The sequence below is a fragment of the Hoplias malabaricus genome, chromosome 6 (assembly GCF_029633855.1).
Source record: "Hoplias malabaricus isolate fHopMal1 chromosome 6, fHopMal1.hap1, whole genome shotgun sequence".
Taxonomy (NCBI): domain Eukaryota; kingdom Metazoa; phylum Chordata; class Actinopteri; order Characiformes; family Erythrinidae; genus Hoplias; species Hoplias malabaricus.
In genome coordinates, this window is record NC_089805.1 from 27,690,361 (window position 1) to 27,701,101 (window position 10,741).

The 10,741-nt window shown below is 41.3% G+C and overlaps 1 long non-coding RNA gene across 1 annotated transcript; it reads left to right on the plus strand.

The window, feature by feature from the left end:
• Nucleotides 1–250: 250 nt before the first annotated feature.
• LOC136699159 (uncharacterized) lies at nt 251–3,767 on the plus strand. Its single transcript, XR_010803621.1, has 3 exons — nt 251–359; nt 2,867–2,906; nt 3,271–3,767. It is a non-coding gene; the product is annotated as an uncharacterized lncRNA (long non-coding RNA).
• Nucleotides 3,768–10,741: the final 6,974 nt, after the last annotated feature.

Consider the following 10,741-nt stretch of genomic DNA (forward strand, 5'->3'; position numbering starts at 1 on the left):
TACCATGCGCGTTGGTCAGAGCCGCGGCTCTTGGTTACGTTTCTCTGCTGTTCACAAACTCAACAGGACGGCTCTGAACTCGGCAACATTCACACAGTATTATATCTCACTCTGGTCTGACTCCACAGTAAAAATAAAAAAACAATGACCCTGTCATGGCTCTAACAGTTTATTTTTGGCCCTGGCGCTTTATTCAGCCACAGCGACGTCCCCCGCTGATGACGTTTTCATGATTCCCCTCTAAACGTGTAGAAACGCGGGCCGGTTCACCGGAAAGAACCAAGGTTCCAAGAATTAGGAACAGAACCTGTTCAAGAACCAGACATCTTTTGGTGGAAAGAACTGATGGACCACAACAGGTAACTTCACTGTTGCACAGCTCCAGGGTTGTGGCTTTAAACACTGCTTTGGGTCACTATCATAAAGAGGTTGGTGTGTTTTCCCTGTGTCTGCATCTGTTTCCCCTGGGTGATCTTGTTTCCTTCCACATTTCAAAAACATGTGCATATGTGTCCACAACTGTGAGTGACGGTGAGCTCTGGATTCACAGCAACCATAACAATAAGTGTTATGAATGTATATGTAAAAACTTTGAGGCAGTTATGCCAGGAATTACAAGGCACTGTGAATGCCATATAGCATCTTATTATCTTATAAAGACGTATGAATACAGAATTTATAAGTCCACTCCAGATGTGAATGCAGACGATGGTGGTACAGAGAATCAATCTTCCCCTTGCAGTTATCTGACACTAACTGAAATTCAGGGTTGAATTTCTGAGAAGCTGTTTGTGGCAGTGGTCCCACTACTTGGAATAAATGAAAGTGTGTCAGCGACCATAAGTCCCAAAGTCTTCAGCTGAATCCTGAAATGGCAACTCAGAGACACTGACGTCCTTCACAATAGTGGCAGGCTTTGGGTCAGAAGGCCTTTTGTATTAGTTTCCATGTGGCAGCTGCAGCCAGTGGCTCTGTTATATGAGATGCCTGAGGGCACTTTTATGAACTTTGCCAGACTTTATGGAGGAGCTTTCACCAATGCCCCCCCCCCCCCCACACACACACACACAGACAAGAGAAATTGTACATGGGTGGGCATACATAGAAAAAAAGATGCATGTTTGCAGAAGGATTGTCAGAGGCTGATGCATTCTAAAAGGAATTAATCCAGAGGTTTCCAGAGGGATTCACTACTACAAAGGAAATATTTCAAAATACTGGCAAAGAAATTAAGAATTGTTTGTGGCCTTGTTACTGTTGGGTCCTGAGGTAAAATGCTTATTATTTATTTACACAAAAAAGCATTTAAAATCTTAAAATCAAGTCTCTATCTTCCTCTCCTCAGCTCTCCCGAGCCCTTTATACACATTAGCATTCCATTGCCAGGTGATTCTTACTGGTAGCACACATATAGCTAATTAAAGCTGAAATTTGTGGCTATAGCCTAGCCTGAGATGAAGCTCTGGCTTCTTCCCTGTCTTGTTACAGGGCTCTAGATGTGTAAACAAAATTCTGAATGGAGTGGCTAAAATAAATCTGAGGTTGCACTAGTGCGATCATCCGTAAGAGGGGGAAAAAAGGTCTTTGCGACTGTAGTTCATCAACACATTAGGCCCATATCGTGGTCTAAAACAATCAGAGATAGTGAAGGGCGGGGCCTGGATGTGCTGCAGTCAGACAGAACCGAGGTGAGAAGCCTAGGCCCAGAGCCGGAAAACCCTATACACTGAGTACACACATTGCATAGGGCCCAGCAAATTAACGAAGGTCCCGTCATCTCAAGTTAGGTAGAGTTTGTGTATTATCAGAAAATGAAGAGAAACTATACTTTAGGATAAAAAAAAGACTCCACGAGACTGAGTGGCAGGAACAGCAGTGAGGTATTCACACAGTCACACTAACACCAGCATATTTTACATTTTTTTACACCTTAAACAGTGAAACAGTTACAGGTGCCTGGACAAACTACTGCATAGATTAAGATGACACAAAGCTGCACGCTGGAGAATAAACAGCTACGTTTGCTTCTTTTTCTTCTATTCCACTTTAAGGACTGGAGCTGTTACAGAAAAAGACAAATGCTGACTTGGATGCTGGAGGGCTGATCATAAAGTTTCATTAATTCATTGTCTGTAACCATTTATCCAGTTCAGGGAGAACACACCAAACTCCTCACAGTCACCTGAAGTGAGACTTGAACCCACCACTTTCAGGTCCCTTGATCACAAAGTTAATGATGTTAAAACTGTTGATTTATATATTGTTTTATGAATAAACATTGTTTGTTTACACCTCATTTTGTTCGGCATATAGCTGGCTGTTTATTCATAAGCCAAAAAGGAGAGAGAGTACTAGTGAACAGTCAGGTGCAACTGTCAAAGAATGGTTACATTTTGGCTCAGAGTTCAGGTAGGAGGGCCCCTTGCAAAAGAACTTGTAAAACTGCTGTGTTAAATGCAATGCAGACAAAAATTTGGGTTCAACTAACTTTTGTTCTTTTTTTGTCCAATGCAAACAAGTTAGTCTAGAGCCCTCTGTTACCTCATGTGGGAGGCAGTGCACAGAAATGCTTTAGGCCTTATATATAAAAATATATAAAATTTGTTTTCCACAGTTGGGAAGTATATGTTCATGTACAACTGGAATATGGGAAATCTGTCAAAATTGGTAGATGAAGTGGTGCAAGTCTTGAATTTCAATCTCTGAGTGAAAGCCCAGGACAGGTCAGGTTTTCTGTTTAACAAGCCGACTTTTTCCACAATAATACAGTGTAATACAGGTGCTATATAGGTCAAATTAAAGCAATGGGAAATCAGAGCATTCTTAACAGAATTAACAAAATAATCAAATCTTTTGGTGTCTTTAGATGTGTTCTGAAAGATGAAAGAGCTTCTAGAAGAACGGAGGTAGGTAGTACATTCCTATAAAAACAAGCCCAGAAAGCACTGACATAAAAATGCTAGACTGTGTAGTGCACTATTACAAATGGAACATTATGTCTCATTATTTTGTCTTATTTGGAATGCATGATCGTGACTACTTGACTAATACTACAAGCTTACAAAGTTATATCCAGAGATCATGAATGCCCAATCCTCATTTTATATGATGGATTTGAAACAGATTGCATGGGGTCAAGGGGAAATCATTCATAAACTCTGGCCATTTTTCAGTACACAGCAAAGCCGGCCAGGATGTACAGATAAATCCTCTTCCTCCTGTTTTTAATTTGGGCCCAACACAAACATGAAGGTCTTATCTACATTACAGTCAAGCCACTGTGGGCTGGGAGGCAGCTCTTCCTCCTGACCAATGGCTGTCTGATTAGCTGAGCAAGGCTTTGTCCTCCTTTGACATCTCAGCGCCGCTCAGAGGGGAAAGATGAGAGAATGTCCTGTCCAGGTCAGAGGCATGAGACAGAGAGAAAGCCTGCAGGTCACAGCGTCCACATCCACAGGAAACTCCTCGGGGTATGCTCGTTATCGACCTGTCCAGATCCTTGTTCTCTGACCCGTGATCCAAATGCATCAACATCTGCAGGAAGCATCCTGACCACAGCAACAGACAGCGGTCAGACAGCTTCACCTTCATCATCCTCATCCTCCTGCCCCTCCACAACCCCAAATATAGTCATGAATACACAGGGGTCTCAAATGGAAGAAAATGTTACATCGTACACAAAATCAGCTGATAAGTAACTGACAGCAGGCTCCACTAAACTGCTGAGGAGTTTAAAGCTGCTCCTTTTAGAAACAGCCAATTGTTTATGTACATAAGCTTTAGTCTGAAGCTGATTCCCACCATTGTCTTTATTTCAGACAGCAGAAGGGTGTTATTTATCATGTTGCTGCTGCTTTTTTGGCCTGCTCAGACAGAGCTGCTGGACATATCTGTTTAGAGAATAAACTCTGCTTGGCAGAACCAAAGCAAAAGGGCCTTTGAGGAGTGTTTACTGCTCTGCAGTTATCATCAGAGAATTGAAAGTCTCCCAGCTTGCTGGGCTCATGATGTTGAAAGACTATAGCAGAGTCCCTGTCGGGAGAAGGCCAGGTTTTGGTATTTCATCAAGAGAAAGTCAATATCTAAAGCACTAAGACATTCAACATTCAGCACAAACTGATTTACACAACTAATCTAAAGCTTGTTCGGTTCTAGCCATGCCATACCATTCCTGGCCCTAGTTTTACCAGTTTGAGCTTTTTTATACAATCATGTCTAGTGTATACAGAAATGTGACACCGATGTACAGTGACCTTTAGGCAAGTGTGGCAGTGGTACATTTCAAAAGGGCATGTCCTCTCAATACCATCCCAACTCTTATTTCAAAACAATAGCTAAAATATATATTTAATACAACTCATCATTCCCAGTCTGTCAGCAGCTACTGCTGGGTGTGAGCACAGCGGATCATTTCCAACTCCACATTTGACTTGGCCCAAGTTTTATACAGTCTATCAAGGGCGTAGAATTAGCATGGATGGGGAGGTGTGTCCCCACCAACATCCAGCAATTATTGAATTGTCCCCAAAAAGAAGAAGAAGAAAAAAAAAGGCAACATTTAATATTTAATTTACCTAGAGCTGCAGAAAGGGTTAAATCACGTTCTCTACTCAAGTCCTACCTCCCCTTAACACATATCACCAATGTGATTGGCTGTGCCTTTCCCTGCTGTCACATGAGACTCTGTAGCTGCTTTTGGTTGTTAGCAGCGCCAAAACTGGAAGGAAACTTTCCAGTCATAAGCGAATATTACTGTGCAGGACTCTGGTGCAACGTGGGTGACACATGGTTGTCAAAAGTGAGTGAGGATGGCAGGAAAAAAGAAGGTGGACAAAAGGAGCTATTTTTCAAAGAAACTTGTCACTTAAAGTCAAGTTCGTTAATGAAATAATTCCATCATAATAAAAGCAGGCTAAAATTTTCTGTTCCAAAATGGTTTGGAAATTTATTGCACAACAAACTGCCACTTGTAAGTTCTCTTACAGTGTTATTTTACCACTGACCTAAAAAAAATATAATAAAAAAATATATGCAATGAGATGGGTAGATTCCTAGGTCCCCACCAATGTCAAGAGCAAATCTACACCATTGCAGTATATTGCATGTTTAATATAGGTGATCAGATTAAATAGAATTTGCATGCATTTAAAATTCACCTTAAAATAAAGGGTAGTCCTGCCAGTACTATCAAAAATATTTACTTCAAATTAATTAGAAATGTATTCATTTGTTCTCCCCGTGTCCGCATGAGTTTCCTTTGGGTGCTCCGGTTTCCTCCCACAGTCCAAAAACACACGTTGGTAGGTGGATTGGCGACTCAAAAGTGTCCGTAGGTGTGTGTGTGTGTGTTGCCCTGTGAAGGACTGGCGCCCCCTCCATGGTGTATTCCCGCCTTGCGCCCAATGATTCCAGGTAGGCTCTGGACCCACCGCGACCGTGAACTGGATAAGTGGTTACAGATAATCAATGAATGTTTTCTCTGCTGAATCAAATCCAAATGTTCAAAACATATTCAGATCAGACATCAAGAACGAAAGACGTTCTCAACCTGAGAAGGAGCCATCGACTGACAAGGAACTGAGGAAGAAGAAATAAATAAATTAATAAATCTCAAATCTTTATCATGTAGCATGCTAATATCATTTTAAATTCTGCAAATACAACTCTGTCTTATGTACACAATTAGGGTCCACCACCTCAAAAAGTTGCTCTCGTTATTCCACTCCATGTCTAAATCTCTTAAGCATGGTCTGTACTGTGAAGTCTAGCTGGCTTGAGTCACAAAGCAAAGAACTGTATTCCCATTCAGAGAAGCTAATAAAACTGGCTTCATAAGAAATGAAACGATGACAGACAATGTTGTTGCTGTTTCCCATCAGTTAAAGAAAGAAGTTCTCTGTAGATGGCAATCGTGTTTGAAAAAAACACAGTCATCAGATTTCATACATTTCACATGGTGTCTTTAAGTCAGATTCACCCTGTTATGTTCCTTGGACTATTTTGATTGCCAGTTTAGCTTATGAAAAGCCTCACAGAACACAGCCTTGTTCCTGGATCACTCTGATTTTAGGAGGTCCTACTCTAAGTAAGAGGTGTGGACAGTGATGAGGGTCCAGTGGTGCTGACCACCCTCCACCACACTTCCCCTCTCATGCTCCCTGGGTGGGACTCCCATAAGGCTGGATATAATCACACACCCTATCTCTCACAGAGAACATTAGCATTGTTCCCTAATCATCTTAGTCATGAACTCTGACTCCTCTGGGTAGGGCTAGAGCAGCAGAGAGAGGTTATTTCTGCAGATTCTATCAGCCACTTGGCTACAGTCATACGGGGGAAACATGCTAAGGTTGTTTGAGTTGGTTCTGTGCCATGGTAGATATGAATCTGCCTCCCAGGACAGGAAATGAAAAATAGCCCTTTAGTTTAAAAGCACTGATTAATCACATCAAAACAGCCAGAAAGATCATGTTTGGAGGCCAGCTCTGATTGGTATGTCAGCATTTTCTGCAAGAGAAAGACTACTACATGAACAAATGTTGATCTTGATTTGCTGGTGGCCAAGATGTATTTTTAGTGCAGATGTTCTGCTAAGATGGCAGGTGGTCAACTGTATGTTTCTGTAGCCAGTCCTTCAGGTAGGTTTTAGTATGTTTGTAGCTCCTTCAGGTCTTTTGGAAACACCTCCCAGGTGGATCCTCTCAAAGCTACTTTAAAAAAATGTGTTTCAATATATTTTGATGTATTTAGTATATTCTTGTCAGTAAAAATGTGTCATATCATGATTACCAGGTGTTCACTGTTATTTATTTGAAATAAAATATGTGGCATCATAACTGAGAAAAAAATATATACAAAAAAAGTAAGAAAGAAGAACGCTGAAAAAAAGACATTTGTAGGGTTTATGGACTGAGAAGTCTAAATCTGCACTACTTGGACTGTGAGACATCAAGTTCTAAGAGAGTTTAATTTTCACTATAAAATAAACAACTGAAACATCAACTGTGTTCAAAATGGTCCCCTGCTTGCTATTCCCTTCATTACACACTTTATAGTGCACTATTGTAGGAAACCAAACAACGTGGGGTATTATGGGTATCTGGAATCTGGTAAGGCATGTCCTGCACATTTTAGTGGTTTCCCTGCTGTAACACACCCATTGCAACTCTGAAAAGACTTGTTTATTAACTTGAATCAGATGTGTTGGGAGAAAGTAAAGCAATGAATGTGCAGGGCAGTGTGCCTTCACTATTGTAATTGCTGCATTTGGAATGGTTTACTCATGAATTCTTCAGTATTAATATATAAAATTTACTACATAGTGAACAGCCTAGGGGATGACCAAAATACTTTTCTGACACTATGTTTGGAAACAGTGTTTCAAAGAATTAACAAAAAAAGACAGAACACACGAATATGATGTAAATTAAGTTGGCCCCCTTTAATTCACTAATATGAGCATTGATATTTATTTTAATAAAAATGACATCTACTTACAGAGCCTCATGGTGGTGCAGCAGGTAGTGTCGCAGTCACACAGCTCCAGGGACCTGGAGGTTGTGGGTTCAATTCCTGCCCCAGGTGACTGTCTGTGAGGAGTTTGGTGTGTGCTCCCCGTGCCTGTGTTTAATAACCTCTAACAGCTGTCTCACAGTGATATTATATTAAATATACTTTATATAAGGGCAGCATCTTTGGTGTGTTCTCCCCGTGTCCGCATGGGTTTCCTTCAGGTGCTCTGGTTTCCTCCCACAGTTGGTAGGTGGATTGGCAACTCAAAAGTGTCCGTGGGTGTGTGAGTGTGTGTGTTGCCCTGTGAAGGACTGGTGCCCCCTCCAGGGTATATTTCTGCCTTGCACCCAATGAGTCTAGGTAGGCTCTGGACCCATCGTGACCCTGAGCTGGATAAGCGGTTACAAATAATGAATGAATGAATGAATGGCATCTACTTACATTAGTAGATAGAACTGACATGTGGTCTGTCTGTGTATTCCTGCTGCTCTGGGATACATCTGAAAAAAACCCTTCTTTGCCATTAGTGAGACACCACAGAAGTGCATTATGATATACACTGGAAATTCTAGTGTACATTATCTTTTCACTACAATGTGTGATATATTGTTTATTTGATAGTGAACTATATAGGAAGTGAAATGTACCATTGGGACTACGCACAACACAACAAAATGGTTGGCACACTATAGAGTGCATTATTCCTGTTATTAGAAACAATTCCAAAAGCAGCACATGTTTTCGGATACTAATACAAAATGGCAGAACCCCAAAATAGTGCACTGTGTAGTAAGTTGTCACAGTTTTGGAAACAGCAGAGGTCTCCAATTTTTTTGCATAGTACTGTCTATCCTCAGCCCCCCATGCTCTGACTGGATAGGGCTGAATAGCTTTATTCCTTTATCAACTGCAGCTACAGTGATCCTACAGGAAGCGTGTGCATCATTGCACAGAGGGGAAGTTTACCCAGTGCTGTTGAAGAGAGTCGTATTTATGCAGGGGCGCTCAGGACCAAGGCCAATAGTGGCGGTGGGTTTTGACTCCCAGAGTCACATCATGAGTCAGTTTTTCCACTCGATAGCCACAAAGCAAACAGATAGGCACTGCTGGACACTGAGATAGCCACAGTGCACAGGATGTGCTGCTATGGAACATCCAGGGAACTTTTTCCCCCTTTTTATTTTTTTTTCTTTTAACTGGTATGTCTTGTAAAATCCCCTATGTTTCTGTGCCTGATACTGATCTCAACACTATACTAAAAGAGGATTTGCATTTTTATTTACTTCTGTTTTATGCTTTTCTCTTTTTTTAGTACTCTGAACCCTGTAGAGCCCTGTTCATAAGACATAGTGATTTTTATGGGGAGTTCTACAATCAAATTCATAACACTTCCATAACACAACCTCCCATAATCTAAAAACAATGTCTATGGTTTAAAAAAATTCATCTTACAAACACGAGTTCCGTGAATGGTTGTCAAATGCTGGTTTGCTGCTGAGCTGGGTCTAGTTTCGCTGGATGACCAGTATACAAGTGTGTAAAACACAACATATATGGAATGGTGATGAACTTGTTACAAAGCACAATACAAATATTTAAATCCATTGGGCTTGTGACGGGAAAGTGGCTGGCTTGATCACAGACTGGCAGGAAAAATAAGGGGTGTGGGGTTTGAAGAAGCAGAGCTTTCTTCTCCATCAACATTCTTTGGTGAAGTGCCCTAAAGCAAGGCACCTAATCCCCAGTCTGCTCCCTAGATTCTGTGACTGACTACCCACTACTGTGTGTGTGTGTGTGTGTGTGTGTGTGCACGCTCATTGCTCCATGTTGTGTGTGTGTATTAACTGCTAGGGATGGGTTAAATGTAGAGTCTCATTTTTGTTGTACTTCTGTGCAATGACAATAAAAGCATGCTATTGATACCTGTTGTAATATACATTTTGTACTACTCTTTAGAAGCCATTTGCCAAGAGTGCATCTGTAAAAAATGGTCGTTTTATTTGGCAATGAAATAGCTTTCTTAACTTTGTTGTAGTGGGCAGCACGGTGGCGCAGCAGGTAGTGTCGCAGTCACACAGCTCCAGGGACCTGGAGGTTGTGGGTTCAATTCCCGCTCTGGGTGACTGTCTGTGAGGAGTTTGGTGTGTTCTCCCTATGTCTGTGTGTGTGTTTCCTCCGGGTGCTCCAGTTTCTCCCACAGTCCAAAAACACACATGGTAGGTGGATTGGCGACTCAGAAGTGTCCGTAGGTGTGTGTGTGTTACCCTGTAAAGGACTGGCAGGTAGGTTCTGGACCCACCGCGACCCTGAACTGGATAAGCGGTTACAGATAATGAATGAACTTTGTTGTACTTTAATGCAACCAGATTGTAATCATGTAATGATAATGTAATCATGTTCACAGTTGTAATCAAAAAACACTTTTTATAAAATTCAGAAGATGTTTCTTCTCCAGTTGCTAGTTCTCTAGTCTGTTTATGTCAGTCTGTTAAGTCAGTAAATGGATATATAAACAGTGTTTCTGTCAGGCATGCTAGGATACCTCAGTTTTATACTTTCTCCATTGGTGGGTAATATTGACTTATTTTTGTTGTCTCTGATTATTTATGTAGTAACTCACAATAAATTCGGGAGACTGCTAACTGCGTGTATACCGAATGTGCTACAAAACACTGAGTTACAAACAAGTTTCTATTGTAATCCAAACAATGAAAAAAACTTATTTAAACTTATGTCACCTACAAAAACAACCAGAGCTTCTGAATGTAAACAAACAAGAGAGAACTGCAGTATCCCAAAACGGTCTTTTTAGCCCATAGCATGAAATGTACCTGGTGTATAATGAAAAGTTTTCACAAGGCACAAGGGATAATAGTCAATATAGTTTGTATAAAAAAACTGGGGTATATGTTTCAACACTGCGTTTTATCACTGATTTCCAGCAAGAATGCAGGCTGAGGGTCCTCAGGACATACCACCCTAAACAAAGTGTTATAAATCTGGTCTAATGGCACTGTGACAGGGTCAGAGAGAGTTGGTAAACATATGGCTGCTGGAGATCACAGTCTGATCTGTGTGTGTGTGTGTCTGATCTCTCCATGTGCTCCTACCATCAGTGCTGTGTGGATAGGGAGCAGGCGCCTGCACAAACTCTGATAAGAACAGGCACTGGACCAGGGCAGTTTCCTGTCCAAAACTACCAGCTCATCACTTTCACTGCTCAGACCCA